The 22,586-nt window shown below is 43.1% G+C and overlaps 1 non-coding gene across 1 annotated transcript; it reads right to left on the minus strand.

Moving 5' to 3' along the window:
* Positions 1-16,328: 16,328 nt before the first annotated feature.
* Positions 16,329-16,401, minus strand: trnat-cgu (transfer RNA threonine (anticodon CGU)). Its single transcript has one exon. It is a non-coding gene; the product is annotated as a tRNA-Thr (tRNA).
* Positions 16,402-22,586: the final 6,185 nt, after the last annotated feature.

The raw sequence follows: 22,586 nt of genomic DNA on the forward strand, positions 1-22,586 counted from the left end.
AGTAGTATGCAGGTGACGAGAGCACAGGTTGACGGAACCATCTTTTTGGACTCGTTTTCCGACTGATTGTTTTTTTTTGCAACACAGCTTAATTTAGCTTGAAAGTTAACCTGCTACGGAGCAGGTTAGTTCTGTGGCATAAATTCCCATGGTTACCAAGCTGGGATTCACGTTAACCTCATTAATGGAACGGAATTCTCACTAAAATTAGCAAGACTTATCGAAATAAGCCAGGTTTGGCCTTTAGCGAGGTTGATGGAATACCCCCCAGGTAGCTGTATATAGCGGGCCAGTGAATATCTGGCCACTTGCTAACGTTGTCTACCCATTCTGTTAGGAGCTCAGGGTCAGGCAGACAATCACCATTAGCTAAAACAAGTTTGTTATGATACTGTTCCCGGTCCTGTGGTGACAAAGACAGTGCATAGCTTGACACAATTAGCCGGTCTATTAGCCATGCCATTTTTCTGACCCCATGCTGCGTGCGCACCCAACCCCAACGTTCGATGTTTACAAACAATGAAGGGGTCTATAGGGGAGCCTTCTATTGACGAAGCCCGGAAAACCCAGGGGAGGGTCAGTTCCCCGCCCTAACGAGGGGAGCTGACGCAGAACCGATGCTGCAGGTTCTAATACAGGGCAGAGAGGTTAAATGTTTAGTGGACACGGGAGCAACGTACACTTGTCTTCACCCAAAAGATGCCCAACACCTCCCCAGGTCTTCAGGAAAATTTATGAAGACGGTGGGTTTCTCGGGAAAAACTAAGCTTATTCCAATGACAGCCCCAGTATCGATTCAAATAGAAGACAAGGAAATTAGAATTCCAGTGTTAATAGCGGAACACACGCCTGTCAACCTGCTGGGGCGGGACGCGTTGTGCAATCTAAAACTCCAAATTGAATGCTCCCCGTCAGGAGTGCAGATAACGGGGTTAGCAACCCAGATGGCTATGATGATACATGGCCCTCCACAAAGCAAGATCCAGCAAGTTTACTGGATCGGTCAGTTGAAACCAGACCTGGAACAAGAGCTGTACAACAAACTGCAGACCAAATAAGCAACCTCCATGGCCATCTACGAGCACCATGATGTCCCTTTCACTGCACAATTAAGTTTGACCAGACGCCAAATGAAGAAAGAGAGGAAAAGTGGAACAGAGAAGTGGGAGGCTGGAAACACATTCCGCTGGACATACACCCAGGAATAGTGGCTGAAGAAGGAGTGGCTGCTGATGTAAAGTTCATGGAAGGAGGAAATATGGGAGCATTCTTTGACATGCCTGGAACAATGCCCCACATCACTTTAAGAGTGGCAGAAGGACACAGAACAAGAGAGATGGCTCAGTGATGCTCAAGGCTTGATGTGCCAAATGGAAGGGGACAACAAATGATTGGGTCCAAATAGCCACTGAGACAGAAGACGGTCCAATGTACAGAGTAAAGCTAAGCAACCCAATCACCGTATGGGGCGTCCCACAAATAATCGAGCTCATGAATGCAGGAACAGAGGGGCATACCTTATGCCAAAAGGATGCCCCTATGGAAATGCATTGGGTTATACAAGCTGTTCCCAGGAGCAGGACAACGATGCTGGGACAAAACGCGACACAAACCTTTTGACAGCAATGATATGGACTGGGACACATACATGCAGCACTTGTCATGATGTTTTAAAGAGACTGATGCACCACCGACGGCACACGCCTCAGACCTAAACCCAGAAAAGACTGAAGAGAAGCAGAAAAGAGGCCAAAGTCAAGAAACAGCCCTGGAAGAAGCCCTCAATATACCGTATGTCAAACCCTGTCTATATGGCAATCCCTATTGCATGCATGGCCTGATGGCAGGAATAGGGTAGCGATGCTGGGACAAAAAGAATCATGTGCCCTTCAGCAGGTTGGACCCAGACGGGGACAGATATGTGATACAATGCATGGATCGTGAAGCAGAAGAGAGGCTTGTGGAGCCAAAGCAAGCAGCCTGGAAAATGATGATGCTGCAGGAGGCAACGTAAACGGATGAGAAACACGTGGAAAGAATATTAGCGCAAGAACCATCCGTGGTGTGGTTCCAAGGAGATGGAGACATAGGACTGGTTAAGTCAGCAAGCCCCATGGAAGTAAAATTGAAACCAGGAGTAACGTTGCCATTCCAGCCACAATACCCACTCTCAGCAGAAGCAGTTGAAGGAATTAAGGAAATGATTGAAGACCTTCTGCAAGCAGGAGTCCTAGAAGAAGTCCCAAGCGCAAGGTGCAACACGCCTATTTTCTCTATATGAAAGGCAGATGGAGTGAGATGGAGAATGATCCAAGATCTCAGGCCGGTAAATGCGTGCATTGAGAACTATCCGGCAGACATACCACATGCTAACGTGTTACTGACATACATCCCGTCTGACGCTACCACGTTTTCCGTCATAGATTTAACGCAAGCTTACTTCTCCATTAGAGTGGTGCCAGCGAGCGAGGAACTTTTTGCATTCCAATATTTGGGGAAAACTTATCAATACAATCATTTGCCTAAGGACCTCAAATTGAAAAGCTAATAACCTAAAGCACATCATGTGTCAGAGCACAATCCTGCAATATTTTCGATGACGTTTTGATATGTGCCCTGGACAGAGAAACGTGTGAAAAAGGACACGGTCCCTGTGTTAACCGTTCTGGCCGAAGGGGGGTACAAAATGTCAAGAAAAAACTGCAATTCGCCCAGCCCAAGGTGATCTATTTAGGTGGACACAACGGAATTGCCCCAGAGCATATCGAGGCCATCACAAAGGTACCAAGACCAACCACGGTAAAACAGATGATGTCGTTCAGTGGCCTCATAGGATTCAGTAGTGACTGGGTAGAGTGCTATGAACAGAACATAGCCCCACTCCGAGCTATGATCATGAATGCAGAAACCAACAATCTGAAGAACCGCCTCACCTGGACAATGGATAGAAATGAAGCATTTGAGCGCATCAAGGGAGAACTGCAGCAAGCACCTGCTCTTGCACTGCCAGACTATGGAAAACCATTCCACCTGTATGTGTCAGTGAAGAAAGGGGAGGGAAAGGACGCATACATGACAGCTATTTATCGCAGACACAGTGTCATGGGAGAAGCAAACAAGCAATTGCGTACTATAGCTCTTAACTGGAGGCAGTGGCTCAGGGTTATCCACCATGCTTTCAGGAACTTGAGGCAGTGTATTCAGCATCAAGGCCTCAAGCATTACCATGGGATGGTCAGTGATCATACACACCAGTCGTGCAATAGCCCAGTTAGTTGAACAAGGAAAGTTCTGCCTGACACCCCAGAGACAGCTCAGATATTACAATCTGTCCCTTTGCCCTGATGTCAGCTTAAGGACATGTGACACAGCAGGAAAACTAGCAGATCTTGTTACCCTCGACTATGAGGGTGTACCACACAACTGTGTAGCAGACTCAATAGCCTTCTGTAAGCTTAGGGAGCATCAAGAGAGTGAGCTACTGGGGGATGGGATAACATACTTTGTAGATGCTGCAGTCATAATTATGACAACAAAACACACGCAGGCACAGGGTTCAGTGTAGTGCAAACAAAAAAATAATAATAATAATAATTACAGTCATGTGCGAGCCCGGTACACAACCGTGTTCAGCTCAACTAGCGGAGCTTAAAGCATTAACAGCAGCATGCTCACTAGCGGAAGGATAGGAGGCAACCATATATATTGACAGTGCATACACTCACAATGTTTGCCATTGTCCATGGCGCACAGTGGAGGCAAAGAGGCTTCAAAAAAAATAAAATAAATAAATAAATAATAATAAAAAAAAATCAGATGTTATTCAGAAAATTCAGTTATTATTAGCTGCCATAATGCGACCAAAAAGGCTAGCTATATGCAAATACAAAGCACACTGTAAGGGGCATTACCATAGGTCATGCTAAGGCAGATGAGGTAACAAAGGAAGCTGCCTTAGAGGCAAGAAGGCTTAATGCAGTTCCAAAACCCCCTCAGGAGAATGAACTACATACAGTGTTGTTCAACAAGTCAAATTTGGATGGCGTGCCATGTACTATGCCATGCCCCACAAAGTGCCCATACCATTATAATGAGTGCACATGGTGCTCTAAATGGTATGATGACGAACGTATACATCATCAGGATCCCGTCTGTTGTGCATTATGCCAAAGGGCAGACTGCCCTGAATGCTGGGACAAACCCTGTGAGGCCAGGTACCTGTCAGGTTTGATTGACCGACTCCTGTCAGACTCAGAGTCAGTGGCCGTACAGGCTCCAGCTATAGCAGATCTACCAGATGGCAGGAGGGTCAGAGTTGTCATAGAGTTGGCCCCCAACTCCGACTGGATGACATAAAAGAGGCTTGATACTGAGAAAGTGTTGTGGGAACAGAGGGGGGCTGTGGGGAGCAAAGGGAGGTGATGGGGTCTGGAGGAATCATGATGGAAGGATGGTGGCCCCAAATTGGCTCCTCGATCTCCTAATAGATCAGGCACATTGTGTTTCTCACAGTGCAAGGGAGGATGTGAGGCAGCAGATTCTTGACAGAGGATTCTGGGCACCATTGCTTCAGGATCGCATTGCTTATGTGTTGCGGTCACATTTGTGCAATAAGCAACTCAAGGAAAGGCATAAAAACAGGCATAGGTCCAAGACCCCTGGGACACATTCCACTCCCAGAAGGTCCATTCAAACATCTGGTAATGGATTATATTGACATGGGAAAAACAGTCAATTCGTACAAACATGTTCCAATGATAGTATATTGATACTCAAGGTGGGTGGAAGCCTGCCCAAGCAGGATGAAAAGACTGTGATTCGTTTTCTGGCAAGAGAAGTGATCCCCAGGTTCGGAATTCCAGAAATAATTAGCAGTAATAATGGTAGAGCTTGAGCCAGATCCAAATTTGCCAAATCTAAATTGGGTAGATGAAAATGTGAAAAAAAAAAAGGAAAAAAAAACGCTGACTGGAATAATGACTGGAAGAGTGATACCTACTCCGTGAATTAGTGACGGAAACCCTCATTAGAAGTATTGGAGCAGAAAGTGAGCAGTTATAATAACCAATTTTCCCAAGTTCACAAGGCAATTTTCAATGAGCAGAAGAAGAGAGAAAGGAGATTGGAGAGGGGGTCCGAAGAAGGGCCCATTCAGGGTGGTGTCACAGAGAAGAACGGAGGAGCCAGACGATGATCAGGGGAAACAAGGACCGCCGGGACCCCCACCAGACTCCCCTGGGGTGGATGATGGTGGTGGGGAATCCGGGGGAGAATCAAGTACGAGTAGGGGTATGGCAAGGAGGATACTGCCAGCTCCTGATACTTTCCCTAGGCGTGATGTGCCTAGGGAGCATGGTGTTTTCTCTCCCCTATCTGTTCCTGCAGGTGCTGTTGATGATGGGGTCGAGCCAGGCCCAAACGGGAGGAGGCGTACACTTCCACCCAGAACTGAGGCCACTTCCGAACCCCAGGTATCTGAGACCATGCCAGCTGCCCCGAGAGACAGCCATCCCTGTAACGAGCCCTCTAGAAGTCACTGCAGCTGGCTGTACAGTCGACTCCAAAAAACCCTACAATGATGGCTACACCAAAGAAGCGTCGGAACCAGAAGGAGGGAAAGCGACAACACCGCCGCTGTCGCACCAGTAGAGGGACACAATCGACTGGGGAATCTGGTACTCTTTTGACCTTCCTAATGACAGACCAGCCGCTACAGAGAACTTCATAGGATGGTAGTAGAGAAGAAGACAATGGGGACAGACTCATTTTGTACGTACATCCCTGGAACAGATGAAGACATTGAGGGTGTTATAAAGGAAATGGATAGACTTAAGATCCTGAACACTGAAGCTCATGAAAGTTCGGGAAAAGAATAGAAGAATATAACATTAGATGTAGGTGATGTTTCAGGTATTTTTTAGTCCAGTGACTCAGTGGCTGAAAAACAACTTTGGGTCACTGGGAGCACTGATTGTGGATCACAAGACTGTGGCCAAACAATTGATGGTCGTGGAAAATGAGTATGAAGAAATGTACCCGAACACACGTGGACATGAAAATCAAATAATGTTGGAGGGGCTCCAGACTTATTTGATCCACCGGTTTGGCAAGAATAGGGTGGGGCATGCGAGAAGCCCACACCTATACACAAGAATACATATATGCTTTGTCTGTACACACACACACACAGAATTACTGATAGGTAACTCACAAGACATGTCCCTGCATGCCCAGGTGACAGAGAAAAGGATAGAAGTCATGGGCTGTGACCTGATACGAATAGTCGCCTCAAAAGAGCATAAAGTGATAAGGGAAAGGTAAGATGGATGTTGACGTATGGCTAATGAATACTTATTATGCGTAGATGAAACATAGAATTGTGGAGGATTAGCCCTCACCTGCAAGGCTATCCAGAAGAGTTGGATTGTACTGCTTGCTTGAAATTTATAATACATGCTCTCACCCCAGCTTGCCGTATGCTGGCCCCGGCCCGCCGCAAGGCGTGGCGGAGTTTGTGGCTCAGGCAGTGCCCAAGGACGGGTAAGACCCCATTTTGGTCAGCAGGGGCAACCTAAGGCAGGGGACTGACGGCCCGGTTCCATAGTGTGGCGTACACTTGCGACCGGTGACGTCCACCCAGCCCGGAAGGGGCATAAGTGTTGAGATATCTGGGAGATATCTAAGGGGGGGCGATGCTACGGGAGAACAGGGGGGTGGGACATGTAAGGAAAATAATCAACCTAAAACAATATATAATCAATATATATATATATATATACTTTACTTACAAATATGTGAGGAGAAAACGGATTGGCAGATTGGGGACAAATACGATCATGATGTTGTTATGTAACTCCGAATCGTCACGATGGCCGTTGCATGAAAATTATGTTTATGCTCAAAGTGACTGACATATTGGTCGGCTTTGGGGACAAATCCGTCTCGGGTCCTAGCCATTGTCATAACAAAAAAATTGGTCTTTCTGTCACCCGTTCTGGGCGTCCAGGTTTGATAATTTAGCAATATTAAACATATTTGAGAGTACTTGTGCATAATCATTTAAATAGATTAGGTAGTGATACATTACGGTTTACATTTATATACATTTTTTTACAATTACACATATGATAATGAAAATTGTACAATCATCACTTATGAAAGGTGCTAACCGTATACAAGGTTCCATAGTAAATGCTCACGCATGTCTGGATGACAGTGCCTTGACAATGTATTAGGTCACGACATATCATTTATGCTTGCTGTAGAGTGAGGCTAATTTAGCCTCAAAGGAGGGAATATGTGGTGGATTTCTATGACTTAACGGATGCATGTATGGTTTTTATAAACTTTGATATTAGCCTACTGCAAGTATTATGAGACTTCAAGGCCTGTACACATCTTAAACAGACCAGACCAGCAGTCAAGGAGTGGGGTGAGTGAGTTCACAGTGACACCTGGCTGGATGGTCGAGGGGGTGAAGGAGTTCACAGTGACACCTGGCTAGATGGTCAAGGTGAAGGAGTTCACAGTGAACTAGATGGCCGAGAGCGAGAGGATGATGTAATTAGATGATGTAATGGTGGTAACAGCAAGGCCAAGTAACAGGTGGCAAGATAAGAAGCCTGTTACAACTGGAAAAAAACAGAATCTGGGAAAAACCCAGAAGAAGACAGTTTTGCATAAAATGTATGCATGATGAGAAAATGGGTTCCACCAATAGTCGTAACCTTGGTGGATGCTGATAGGCCAACAGGTGTCTTTCGAGGGTGGCGAGAGGGCCCAACCCCAAGGTTAAGGAGTATAAAAGATAGATCACAGCCACCTGTTAGTCAGATCTCATCGGGGGCGCCAGCTGATGACATCTCACATCACCCTATTGCTTGACACCTGGTCTGGACATCGTTTAGGCTGGACTATCACTGCAATACGGTGAATAAAGATCAACAGTCTTCAGAGATCTCCTGTCTGCATTGTCTCCTTCGGACGCTTGTTCCAGAGTGCTAATTAGTAAGTAGTTAAGTGATAAATTGTTCATTGGATTCGGAAGTGGACCGGTTTTTCCACGACACTTGCTAGCGAACTTTCCATATTAGCTTACTTGCTAGCAAACTTTGCATCATCAGTGTAACTAGTCAAATAGTTGACATTACATGCTAAAAATTTCCGTATGGACATTCTGGGGGATGTTAGTTTGTATGAGAGAAGCTTCAACTTCTGGGTATGTAGCATTGTGTCATAAAGCTAGTTAGATTAACTCTGGCAGAAATCTCCGGTGTTCTTGTTCCATGTAGTTTCGTTTTGCAGCCACAGGGTTGCAGCAACAGCACGTAGACTAGCATACAGGAGCATGAACTCATTCGGAATATTTTGAAAACGTAACAGCTAGATATTCTGTCTTCTCATTTTGTAGACGAAAATGAAGAGAGATTTTATCTTAGTTTTTATGTCATGCAAAACATTTTAGTCTCGTCTTTTTTCATCAACAATAATGCATCTTAAGATAGTCTTAGTTAGTGTTTCAGTCGTCGTCGTCGTCATAGTCATGAAAAAAAAGGTTGTTGACGAACATATTTCCTCTCGTCTCGTCTGACGAAATTAACACTATCTTGATCGGGAAAACTTTTAGTTTATTTTTCTTTCATCCGATAATAGCCTGCTGCAAATTAACAGACAGAAGCACGGCAGGGCACGCCCCGAAAATGAATGAATGGAATCTCGCTTCTCGCGTCAGTCAGGGAAAACACTGTTCACCAAGTCACGATGATCAGCTATCCAGCAGCAGTGTGTGTTGTTTAGCCTAGGCTGAGTGTAATCTTAGGTAATGTTATGTCATGTATGAGAACTAATATTGCCTGGCAATAGCCTACTACATTGAAATAGCGGAGGCCATATCTCCAGGCATTTTGGTGTTAAAGTTAACGTTAGTTTGCTTTGCATGTGATGTGACTTGCGATGTAGCCTAGACACGAAGCAGTAGCCTAACATTCCCTTGAACTAAAATTAGTATTACGAATAATTTAGATATTAAAATCATATAGCAAATTATAGCCTAATGACATACTACAATTATAGCCTTATGATATATTACAAAAAAAAATCGAGTCCTCGACGAGTCATCGCGAGTGCGAATGCACGAGTCCGAGTCCAAGTTCGAGTCATTCAGTGCTCAAGTCCAAGTCAAGTCACGAGTCTCTAAATTTAGCTAATGACTCGGACTCGAGTTCGAGTCTCGGACTCGAGTACTACAACACTGCTGAGCACTGACAGGTCTAGACCAAGAAAGTGACTTGGATAGACTTCCTCGGAACAAATAAATATCAAAATCAGTTTCGGCCCTGAAGCCATTTTTTAAACATTATACTTTTGATCTGACCATGAAATCAAAAGCCTGGAAAACAACATGTTATTTGTTTGTTTGTATCACATTCATAAACAAATAATGAAATAACAAGTCACTTTTTATTTTTTTTTGTTTTTGATTCTCAATTGAATATCAAATGATACACGGACCGGTACAGCTTAGTTTTTTGTTTAAAAGAAAAAATAGCCGAAATGGCTGTATTCTGTTTTCAAAATGTATTGTTGTCATCAAATAATAGTATTAGAAAATTGGACGACATTTCCGATCATTTTTGAATTTGCAATATTTATTTGTTCGTTTATTCACCAAATTCACACGGCGGCCAACTTGTTTTGACGTCATGCTCAGGGTGGGAAGTTCGAGTTCTGTACAGTTACGGTTGTGTGTGATCTGGTGTGGATGTTGTGGATTGTAGGCCTATCAGTCACAAATATGTCTGCTGGGTGCCTGGGTGTAATTCCTACTACAAAAGACGGGAAAAAGACAAAACACGTTCGTTCCACCGGTTCCTGACAGACACCAGATTGAAGAGAGAGTGGATTTCAAAAATTAGAAGAGACATCGGTACATTTTTCCAGGTAAGTGCATAATTATCTAGCTAGCCAACCGGTTAGCTTAACCTCAGGCTAATGTTAGTTATAAAGATAGCCACTTTGTAACGTTATCATGCTACTTGTTAGAGCAAGCAATTGACCTCTCCAGAATAAGTCCCGCCTCCGTAACTTCCGTATCCATCCAACTTCCGGGCGTGGATTGTCTATGGGAAATAACATGGCGTTTCGAAATATCATACCGGTAAAACATCTGTAGGTATCGAAGTTGAAAAAGCTGGTGGGCAGATTGGCCTACACACTTCTGCCATCTAGTTCCCACTGGATTTTTTGATTGTCGGTGCCGTTTAAGTAGTATACTATAGACTATACTACTTAAACGGCTCCGAAAATCAAAAAATCCAGTGGAAACTAGATGGCAGAAGTGTGTAGGCTAATCTGCCCAGCAGCTTTTTCTACTTTGTCACCTACAGAGTTTGACAGGTACAATCTTTCAAAACGCCATGTTATTTCCCATAGACAATCCACGCCCGGAAGTTGGATGGATACGGAAGTTAGCAGGCGGGACTTATTCTGGAGAGGTCTATAAGCTTGTCTTTTGCTGACTTCAGGGAAAGCCCTGGTCACTGTATGTAGGCTAACTGCAGCTAACGGGCAGGCTGTTGTGTGTTGTTCGTGGAGATTAACGTTGCGTCCAACACAAAAGTTTGTGCCAAACATTTCACTGAGCAGTGTTTTGTGCACCATGATGAGGCTGGAAAAACGGGCCTCCTGCCAGGAAGTGTCCCTCAGCTGTTCGCTTGGACAAAAACGACTCATAATAGACCAATGAGAAAGTTAAGACCGCGCGTCACTTTGACGCGTAGACTGCGCATGTTTGAAACGGAACTGCTGTAAACACTCCCCTCCAGTAGGTGGAGCACATAGACAACACTTAAAACCTAGACAGAAGACTTGTTTGGTTACCATAACGACGATGTAGCAGAGTGCCTGTCCTTGCACAGCTTGCCTGGCTGAGTTACGTGAAACACCACAACATGGAGTCAACTTCGACCGATGTAAAGCCACAGTCCACAGATTCTTTAACATTATCTTTAACATTATCTTTAACGGTTACTTTACCATCTATGGTGTAGAACCCAAAGTATTTACAGACACCACATTTTAGATGAGTTGGGGACGTAATTGTCCGCTCAGGCTGGCCGTTCTGTGCGTTATCTTTCATTGTCGAAACAGGGTGGCTGCTGGGCTCTGGCTCCAGTCATTATTGTGGCTACTGGCTATTATTGGCTTGATAGTTCAATTCAATTCAATTTATTGATATTTATAGTGTGATATCACCATGACCATGGTCTCAAAACACTTCAACAACATACACAGTTAGGAGTAGGAGTATACCCCTAATAACATAAAAATAATAAAAACACACGTTGATTTGTACAGTAAATAAAACAAAGCATTTTAAAACAAATAAAAAACCTAGATAAAACAATAAATAGACGTAAATATATAAAAGCAATAATCACATCAGGTCAATAGACAGGGGGATCAGGTAGCTGATGACTGACCATATGATGACTGACCAGATATGTTTTCAGTCTAGATTTAAAAATGTCCACAGAACCAGCCTCTCTGACGTATAGTGGAAGGCTATTCCAGAGAATGGGTGCACGGAAAGCAAAGGATCTATGCCCTGCTGATTTCTTCTTTAGGATTGTGTGGCGATCAAACCTGACCCCCCTATAATAAAATAATATAATGAAAACATGGCGGCTACATACGGGAGATGGTCAGCGTCTATAAATAACAGCCCAGGTAGCGCGGTCTCCGCCTCTCTCGTTTCCCTCTACCGGTGTTTCGTCTGCTGTGTGTTTGGTTCGCTGGTGTTTCCCCGCGTAGTCTGAACGTGACGACAGGTAGAGTGTTTTGCCTTGTGAGAGCGGCCTGGTTTGGTCCTTGTCTCGGACGCTCCGTGAGTATTGCCTAGCCTCAAAGAACTGTCTTTCCATTGTTCGGCAGGTTGATAACTCCACCGAGTTGTTCAGAGTTTTGTGCGTGTTTGGTCTAGTCCAAACCGAGCTCCGTTATCGCTTTGCAATAACGAACTGTTTTATCATTGTTCAGCAAGCGATCACGGCAGCAAAGTTGTTGTTCCTGGCCTGTCGGTCTGTCTTGCCCCATTCGTTCTGTGATCTCCTTGCGCTGTAACTGTCTTATCATTGTTTGCAGGAGTCCCGCAACGGGTAAGCTAGTAGTTTTGTGCAAGTTTGGTCCTTTGGTGTGCACTCCATTCGCTCCGTGATCTCCTTGCATTAGAACGGTTTTACCATTGTTCGCAGGAGACACGCGACAGTAGCAAGGTTGTAGCAGCTGGCCCACTTTTCTGTTGTCCCGCGCTCTTGTTGTTTAGTCGTGAGCGGCGCACCTTTAAGTTGCATATAGATTACATAGGCTACCGGGGAGGGTTTCCTTAGGGGTTTTCCTGGGGATTATTATTTTGTCTTTTGGGGATATTTTTATTCTACATTTTCCTTTCCTCCGGCACCGGCCTACCTTTATTGTAATCTAATCTAAACTGTAAACTGAAAGCAATCACATTTGTGCTCTTGTTTTGGAGAGCTTTTTTTTTTTGTTCCCGTGATTTTGCTATTTATTGTTATTTTGTATTTATTGGTTTATCCACACTGGGAGCTTTGAAGCAGCCAATTAATTATAGCCTAAATAAAATGTCTGTGCTGCATTTGAGTAGCTTATAATAGCAGCCTAAATTGTTTAACCTGCTACTGCACACTGTTTTGGGTTTATTGTGGCCTTATAGACTGAATTAGGCTGAAGAGGTCTTTTGACTGAAGATACTTTTCCCCCCCTTGTTTTTGGACCTTTTTGCATTTTTTGTCGAGGCTACCACCTACCGCCTCCTAGTGGCCTGACCTAAAAATAGGCTGAATGGACTGCTACTGCTGTTGTGGTTGTTTGTTTGCTTGTGTGGTGTTAATGTGTGTCCTGAACAATATATTCAATTTTGAACACACCTGTTTGCATTTCTTGAAGTCTTAAACCATTTACTGTTTTGTGGTGCTTTATAAAGCCGTTTAGTTATTATTTCTTAACTTTAGTTTATCTTCACTCTGTCTGAGTGGTAGAGCTTAGATCGGGCCCAAAAAATCAAGCCCGACCCTACCCGAGCCCGTGCACATTGTGCCCGAGCCCGACCCGGCCCGACACATTAACTGTAATTATGAGCCCGAGCCCGATTTAAACCCGAAATGTTTTAAATACGTGGGCCATTATAACTGACGTTCTCAACTACAATTCTGAGCTGTTTGAGCTACAGAAATCCGTTTAGAATTATATTAATGAATAATGCAAAGGAGGATGAAAAATGTAGGCTAAACTATGTTTGTTTATTCAGAATGGAATGGATTGCAAATTAATCCAAATGAAGAAACGTCACTTACAACGTAAAATTATGTCCCTGCAGCAAAACTCAACGCATTTCTCTGTGAGGGCTTGCTTCACTCTCAGGTGTATGCTTGGAGAAGTGACAAAAGAGGACATTGAAGGCTGGCTATCATTATTTCTGTCATGGCAAGCCTGCTTCATGTTCATCTTAAAGTCTTTTTGCTGTCATAGGTGAACATCGTGCGCACTTAATGCACGCAACAAAGCATACCTGACAAATGCATACCTCCGACTTTTCTCCAAACTTCCTCGAAGTTATTTCTCCTGTTTTCATTTTTTTTTCTTTACATCTTCAAGCTTCACGTTGCACTTAAGCTACACAATACAGCACAGCAGGCCCGGTGTGATGCGTGAGCTACACAATACAGCACAGCAGGCCCGGTGTGATGCGTGAGCTACACAATACAGCACAGCAGGCCCGGTGTGATGCGTGAGCTACACAATACAGCACAGCAGGCCCGGTGTGATGCGTGAGCTACACAATACAGCACAGCAGGCCCGGTGTGATGCGTGAGCTACACAATACAGCACAGCAGGCCCGGTGTGATGTGTGCGAGTGGAGAAGCTGCGCATGACACGTGTTGCGCAGATGACATTACAATTGACATTTTGTAACTCTGAGCCTAACTTGTATAACGTTGTATACACTTGTTACTTAGGCCTAATTTGATAAATATAGGCTATAATATTTCTGAGTCTGACTATGGCATAGCTTTAGCTCCCCACCCAAGTAGCCTAGGCTAATGATTTAAAAAAAAAAAAAAATGCTTGATCAAGGACCCGGCCCGGCCCGGCCCGAGGATAGTGGCTGAAAATATCGGCCCAACCCGGCCCGCGGGTCGGGTCGGGTCAAATTCGGGCTCAGGCAGAGAATCTAAACTCTACTGAGTGGTGGTGGATAAATCCACCTGGCGCCCAACCGTTACGCTACCCCACTACCGCCACAATTGGAACAGTCAAAAGGCCAGCACTCATGGAGCGCAATGTGCGTGCTGGTACATATGGCTTAAGAAGCTCACTTAGATAAGCAGTGGCAAGATTGTTTATGGCCTTGTAAGTAAGAAGAAGGATTTTAAAATCAGCTCTAGCTTGTATAGGTAGCCAGTGAAGAGCAGCTAAAACAGGTGTAATGTGACTACATTTCTTAACTCTCCTTAAGACTCTGGCTGCTATTATTTTGGACGAGCTGAAGGCTCCGTGTCGTGCTTGCTGGAAGGCAAGAGAAAAGGGTATTACAGTAATCTCACCTTGATGACACAAAAGCATGAACCAGTGTTTCAGCATCACGGAGTGATAGCATGGATCTAATCTTTGCAATATTGCCTAGATGGTAGTATGCAGTTCTAGTGACGGCTTTAACATGGGGCTGAAAAGTTAGGTTAGAGTCAAATATAACACCAAGGTTTTTAACAGTTGAACTCTCTAAGATTGCACAGTCATCAATTTCCACTGACCGTACGTCAGGGAGCTTATAACCCTTCGTTGGTCTCACTATAAGTAGCTCAGTTTTGTCAGAGTAACCAGATAAGAATAAAACCAGGAGAGGACTGACCCTGTAAGTCCAGTGAGGTTCTCAAGGCGGCTAAGGAGTATGCTGTGGTCAATAGTGTCGAAGGCTGCACTCAGGTCGAGAAGAAGCAGAAGAGATACTTGGCCAGCGTCACTTGCAAGTAATAAGTCACTCGTAACTCTGGTCAAAGCTGATTCTGTCGAGTGACCGGACCGGAATACAGACTGAAATTTCTCATATAAGAGATTTTGAGATAAATGGGCTGTAAGTTGCTCCACTCCAGCACCTTAGACATAAAGGACAGGTTGGAGACTGGTCTGTAGTTCTGCAGGACTTCAGGGTCCATATTTGGCTTTTTAAGTAGTGGTTTGATAACTGCTGACTTGAATGCCACAGGTACAATGCCAAGTGTGTGACTTATTAATAAGGAGGAGGCAGGAGTTACTTAAAATAGGGAGCAGTTCTTTAAACAAAGTAGATGGTATTGGATCCAACTGGCAGGTTGTAGACTTTGATATTTTGACTAGTTTCATAAAAGCCTCAAAGGAGATAGATTCAAACTGCGAGAGAGTGCAACTGGGGGTGAGAGATAAACTTTGGTCGTCTGTATTCAGAACATCTGGAACTGTGACAATTTTGTCTCTAATCAAGTGGATTTTTGACGTGAAAAATGTCATTAATTATGTTGCTATGGTGACCCCCAGGCTTGGTGGAAGGCACATGTTGCTATGGTGACCCACTGGCTTGGTGGAAGGCACATGTTGCTATGGTGACCCCCTGGCTTGGTGGAAGGCACATGTTGCTATGGTGACCCACTGGCTTGGTGGAAGGCACATGTTGCTATGGTGACCCACTGGCTTGGTGGAAGGCACATGTGGAAAAATGCCAATGCTGCCAGAAAGTACCTTTGTATCCTGGCAACGAGTGTGACATCAGAAAGGGTGTTCAGCACACTTGACCATATCCTGACAATGTGAATAAAACTGGGAGCATACCAGGCAGTGTGGATATGCCATTACACTGGGAGCATACCAGGCAGTGTGAATATGCTATTAAACACTGAGAATACCATGCAGTGTGGATATGCCATTACACTGGGAGAAGTATAAGTATAAGTATATATACTCTTTTGATCGATCCCATGAGGGAAATTTGGTCTCTGCATTTATCCCAATCCATGAATTAGTGAAACACACTCAGCACACAGTGAACACACAGTGAGGTGAAGCACACACTAATCCCGGCGCAGTGAGCTGCCTGCAACAACAGCGGCGCTCGGGGAGCAGTGAGGGGTTAGGTGCCTTGCTCAAGGGCACTTCAGCCGCGCCTACTGGTTGGGGTTTGAACCGGCAACCCTCCGGTTACAAGTCCGAAGCGCTAACCGGTAGGCCATGGCTGCCCCCAAATAAAGGTATGTCAGTCTCTGTGCCACGGACCAGCAGACAGGCTCCAGCGAGGATTGAACTCGCGACCCCTGGTTTACGAGACCAGTGCTCTTACCACTGAGCTATGGAGCCCTCGTGCAAAAAATGGCTAGCCAGGGCCAAAGCCACTCTGACTTGGGAGAGGAAGGAGAGTCTGGGTGAGAATACCAGGCAGTGTGAATATGCCATTACACTGGGAGCGTTGTGCAGATATCGTCTCTTTTCTCTACGTATTTGCTAGTATCCAGCACCTGCTCCTAGTGTGCTCACAGCTCTGAGTGTGTGTGTGTGTGTGTGTGTGTGCTAGTATCCAGCACCTGTTGAATTTGTATAGATGTGCATACATTTCTACACTACATGTCTGCCCTTGAACAAGACACCTAACACCCAACTGCTCCTGAGGGTGTGTGTGTGTGTGCTCCTAGTGTGCTTACAGCTCTGAGGGAATGTGTGTGTGCTTAAAGGTTGGATTTTTCCTCATTTTTTAAGTAAGGCAATATGATCAATTTCCAAAAGATGATTTGGTAACACTTTATTTTAATGTGTCGCTGTTACAGGGTACCTACCTAATTAGGTGGTACAACCTGTGTAACAACATGTACTATCAGGTACTATCATTGTACTTGCATTATGTATTTGTGGGTACCTACATATAGTTGTTACATTGTAATACTGAGTGCTTTTACAAAACTTTGCCAATTTGCCTAAATTTTCATCAGAGGCAAAGAACTGACCTGAGACCTGCTGGATGGGGTAAATCTGGTCATGATAGATTTGATATACAAACCATTCTTAGCTCCAGTCAAGGCCTCATTGTCTTCAGTGTACATGTAACAGCTGTGCTGCTACAACCTTGTTACTCTTTGATACAGTGGAATAAACCTATTAAGTGTACCAGTTACTTACATGTACATATGACATGTATGTTGTGTCTTCGATGTCTTAGAACAGGTCTACTAATTCACTACATAGTACATATATCAACTGTGTTGGTACACACTTATTGCTCTTTGATACTGTACAGTGGCATAAACCCATTACAATGAAGTGTACCTGTTAAGTACCTACAATTACATATTACAGGTATGTTGTGTCATTGGTGTCTTGGAACATGTCTGCCATTACCCTACGTAGCACACGTATCAACTGTGTTGGTACACATGTATTACTCTTTGATACAGTGGCACAAACCCATTAAAATGAAGTGTACCAGTTAAGTACTTACAATTACATATATGTTGTGTCATTGGTGTCTTGGAACATGTCTGCCATTACCCTACATACTGTAGTACATGTATCAACTGTGTTGGTACACATTTATTACTCTTTTGATACAGTGGAATAAACCCATTAAAATAAAGTGTACCTATTATATACATCCTGTCAATGATGTCATGATGTGTTGAAATGTGTCTGCTGTTACACCACACAGTGCATGTGAATTAGTAGACCTGTTCCAAGAAATCGAAGACACAACATACATGTCATATGTACATGTAAGTAATTAACTGGTACAGTTAAGAGGTTTATTCCACTGTATCAAAGAGTAACAAGGTTGTAGCAGCACAACTGTTACATGTACACTGAAGACAATGAGGCCTTGACTGGAGCTAAGAACGGTTTGTATATCAAATCTATCATGACCAAAATTACCCCATCCAGCAGGTCTCAGGTCAGCTCTTTGCCTCTGATGAAAATTTAGGCAAATTGGCAAAGTTTTGTAAAAACTCAGTATTACAATGTAACAACTATATGTAGGTACCCACAAATACATAATGCAAGTACAATGATAGTACTTGATAGTACATGTTGTTACACAGGTTGTACCACTGTACCTAATTAGGTAGGTACACTGTAACAGCGACACATTAAAATTAAGTGTTACCAATGATTTATTCAATTCAATTCAATTCAAGGTTGCTTTATTAGCATGACTGTAAGTAAGTACAGTGTTGCCAAAGCACAATTAAAACAGCATAACAATTAGAAAAATTGACAGCATTAAGGGAAACAGTAACATGAAAAATTGTGTGTATACTCTCACTTTCTGTCTCTTTTTCCACACACACACACACACACACACACACGGGCAGCATACACATTATAATACATTGGATTAAGTACAGAGATTAGGTCGGGCATTGTGGCAAAGTGTCAGACTCACTGTCCCTCATGTCGTGGCAAGCTGTAACGTATTTTGCAGCCAGCGGAGCAGTCAGTCCTTCTCCTAGCAGGTGGGCCAATTTATCACAGTCTTTAAGGGAGCTAAAATTTGGAATTTTATTTGAGAATTGTAAAAATTATCTTTTTCTAATCTGTTCAAACTTTGGACAGTATAGGAGAAAGTGCATCTCTGTTTCAACCTCACCAGTCGTACAGTGACCACAGAGCCACTGCTCTTTGGGAAGCCATGATTTTTTGTACCGGCCTTTCTCTATGGCAAGGCTGTTGTCACTTAGCTTGTACTTGGTAAGAATCTGGGCCAGATGTACTAACGCTTTTGCGCCCACTTCAGGCGTATTTGTTTCACAACTTGCGTTTAAAATCATTGCGAGGTATGTACAAACAGGCCGCAATGAGGTAAAAGCGCAATCTGCCTGTCGCGGGAGCTGAAAATGTCTAATTGCGCTTTTCGTGTCATGCATATGCATTCATGGGAGGATCCAGGGGAAAGTGGGAGTTTAGCGTAAAAAGATGGGAGGGGAAGAGTAAAGAGCGCCTAATTATGTATTCCGCGGTATGTACAAAGACTGCTCCTGAAAGCGCACGTCTATTCTGCGCCTAAATACTTGCGCCTTGTAAAAGCAGGTGTTAATCCAAATTGAAGTTCAATGCTTCAATAAGAGAACCTTTCAAAGACAACAGAATCGCTATTTAGAGCACCAGTTTTGCAAGTCTTTGTAGGCTACTATCAAAAGCAACATTAACTTTCGTTGGCCTTTCGAATGTCTTACTTTCCTACTTGCTAGATTTGACCAATTTTCCATAGCCTACGTTCACAAGTAGTTTGACTAGAACTACTGATCTTCATTATCTCCCTGCTCTTTGACATCTTATCATCTATGGTATTATTTCATGATCGCTAAACGTTTGATTCTTTTTAATGTTGTCATCAGTTAACTTCATTCAACTGCGCTTGTAGGCTCTGCCATTCAGTTGTGGACGTTCGTAAATTGCGTTTATGGGCGGAGAGAGGCAGAGAAAGGCGCAGTTTACACCAAGGATTGAACGATTGATAAATACGACGGAAACTTGGGTCTGTCAGCGTTCGCAGTCTGCGGTTTGTCCATGGCGCTGATAACGTTACGTTCGCAAATGTACGTACATCTGGCCCTCTGTCTCTACTTTGTATCTCTGACGGTGGAGAGGTACTCTGCCAATTCATAATCTCGTTTTAGTAACAAGTAACATTCTAATTTGGATTGTGATTTTGTTTGATCATCCCAATGTTCCAGATATTTATTCTTATTTTGATTCATAATTTGTTTTACTTTGATCTGATTTTGAAAAGCAGTGCTGGTCTGAGATCGATGGGTTAGAGTATTAGTTAACTTCAGAACCAACTGGCAAAGGGGACTGGTTTTAGGGCTGACCTCTTGGGTTTTTTATGCTTGAAACTGTATGGTGTTCTCGTCACTAGAATTTAGGTGGATCCAGAATTTTAAAGATATTTTTTGTATATTTAATGCCAATGGGAATCTGCCTAATTCTGCCCTGCATGCATTTGTTAGTTTTTTCCTTTGGACTAAGAATGTTTCTAATAAATTCTGCATGTAGGGATTCAGTGGGATGTTTGTCCCATCTAGTGTAGTCTAGCTTGCTGAGTGGACCCCATACCTCGCATCCATATAATGCAATTGGCATTATTACACTGTCGAATATTTTGCACCAGATTTTAATTGGGATTTGTATTTTATGGAAATTTCTTTTGATGGCATAGAGAGCTCTACGAGCTTTATCTTTTAGCACATTCACTGCAAGGTCAAAGCTTCCTGAGGCACTGAGTTTCAGGCCTAGATAATCATAAGATGAAGAATGCTCTAGAGCGGTGTTTCCTGAGATCCTGCTTTCTTTTGGAATATTACAATCTTTGTTTTGTCCAAATTGACTGTCAGGGCCCAGTTCTGACAGAATTGCTCTAGCAGATCTAGGTGCTGCTGTAGTCCTTGTTCTGAGGGTGACAGCAGCACCAGGTCATCTGCAAAAAGCAGAAATTTAACTTTTGTATTGTTTAGGGTGAGTCCAGGTGCTGTAGATTGTTCCAATACCACCGCTAACTCATTGATGTCGATATTGAACAGAGTTGGACTCAAGCTACAGCCCTGTCTCACCCCACGCCCTTGAGTGAAGAATTCTGTTCTGCTGTTGTCAATTTTTACAGCATTTCTATTGTCCATATAAATAGATTTGATTAAATCATAGGTTTTGCCCCCTACACCACTTTTGTAAATAATCCATTGTGCCAAATTGAGTCGAAAGCTTTTTTAAAGTTTACAAAGCATGCAAAAAATGTCTTTTGTTTTCCTTGTAAAACATGGGTGTTGATTAGGGTGTGTAGGGTGTAAATGTGGTCAGTGGTTCTATGTTTTGGCAAGAATCCAATCTGACCTTTGCTCAAGACATTGTGCTTGATAAGGAAGGCCTGTATACGGGCGTTTAGAATACAGCAGAAAACCTTCCCCAGGTTACTGTTCACACAGATGCCTCGGTAGTTATTGGGGTCGAATTTATCTCCACTCTTAAATATTGGGGATATAAGCCCCCTATTCCAGATCTCAGGAAAGCAGCCAGCTTGGAGAACAAGGTTAAATAGTTTTAAGATGACCCTGTGCAGCTCAGGGGTGCTATGTTTCAGCATCTCTGTTTTTATATTGTCAGGTCCACATGCTTTTTTAGGTTTGAGTTTCAGGAGTGCTTCTGCTAATTCTTCAGATGTGATTTCGTAATCAAGGGGGGTTTGATTGTCTTTAATTACTTTTTCGAGGAGGTGTAATTTTTCCATTATAATTTGTTGGCCAGTTGTGAGGTTATCAGAAGGGATTTTCTCATAGAGTTGCATGAAGTAATTCCTCCATGTTTCTCCATCTTTTAGGGGTAGCACTTGGTTTTGTTTGGGATTCAGGGTGTTCCACTTTTCCCAAAACTGATTTTGGTTGATGGAGCTTTCAATTTCATCTAGTGTTGCATTATAGAGAGTTTTTTTTTTCTTTTGAATCATTTGTTTATATTCTTTGAGTTTTTTGCAGTAATTTTCTCTCATCTTTGGATTGTTTGGTTGCCGGTGTTTTTGATTTGATAGTTGTCTGAGATTTTTCCTCATCACATCACACTCCTTATCAAACCATTGCTCTTTGTGGACTTTATTTTTGGGTTTGGAATTACCTCTTGAGATGTTTGCTTTATGTGCAATTAAGTGGTATAATTCATTTACTTATTATATTGATATTGGATATGGATGAAATTGTGTTAGTAAAAAACTTTTCATTTTATTAGTAATTTCAGAGTTGGCTGCATTGGTGAATTCAGATGCACTGTCAGATGTCCATTTATAGGTTGGTTTGAGTTTTAAAAGTTTCTTTGTATCTGTTATGTTGATCTGCATAGTTCTTTTTAGGTATACATTGATTTGACAGTGATCTGAAAGAGGAAGCTGTTATTCCTCTTTTTAATCAACTTTAGCATGAGTTCACATACTTTTTCATAGCACTGAATACTGAAAGTAATTACTTCAAAAGACAACAGAGTAGACCATTTGAAGACATTTATTGATTCCAGTATAAACATGTTACAAATCTTTCAGGCACTATGGCTGCAGCATAAGCATGTAAATCCAAGGGAAGTGAGCAAAAAGTTATTCCTCTCAACAGCCTCACTTGTTGCACCAGGCTAGCCACTTCCTGTAGTCCACTTCTTTTTGCTTCGGTGTTTGGGTAGCGACATCTTTATTTTGTATGAGACAAGATAACAGTTCTTGAGAAAATACTGAATGATAAATATACTGCTCAAAAAAATTAAGGGAACACTTCAATCATACACTGGATCGGTACTCTGACACTGTTTGGTTCTGAGCACAAGTAAAACTTTTGTGGCGACATTCGACATTGTCAGACATTCTGTGAATGTAGTTTGAGAATGGACAAGAGGGTGGAAGGTTTCAATAAAATATGTTTTAACAATTGTGGAGAACTGTAATGTTCCCCTTAATTTTGAGCAGTATACATTTTAACTCACCAAACCTGAATGTCTAGATTTTCTACAGCCATTCTTTGGCTCACATC

The sequence above is a fragment of the Alosa pseudoharengus genome, unplaced genomic scaffold (genome assembly GCF_046254945.1).
Source record: "Alosa pseudoharengus isolate Yale_2024_CS ecotype anadromous, Long Island Sound unplaced genomic scaffold, YU_APseudo_1.1 YU_APseudo_1.1_scf_21, whole genome shotgun sequence".
NCBI classification, from domain to species: domain Eukaryota; kingdom Metazoa; phylum Chordata; class Actinopteri; order Clupeiformes; family Clupeidae; genus Alosa; species Alosa pseudoharengus.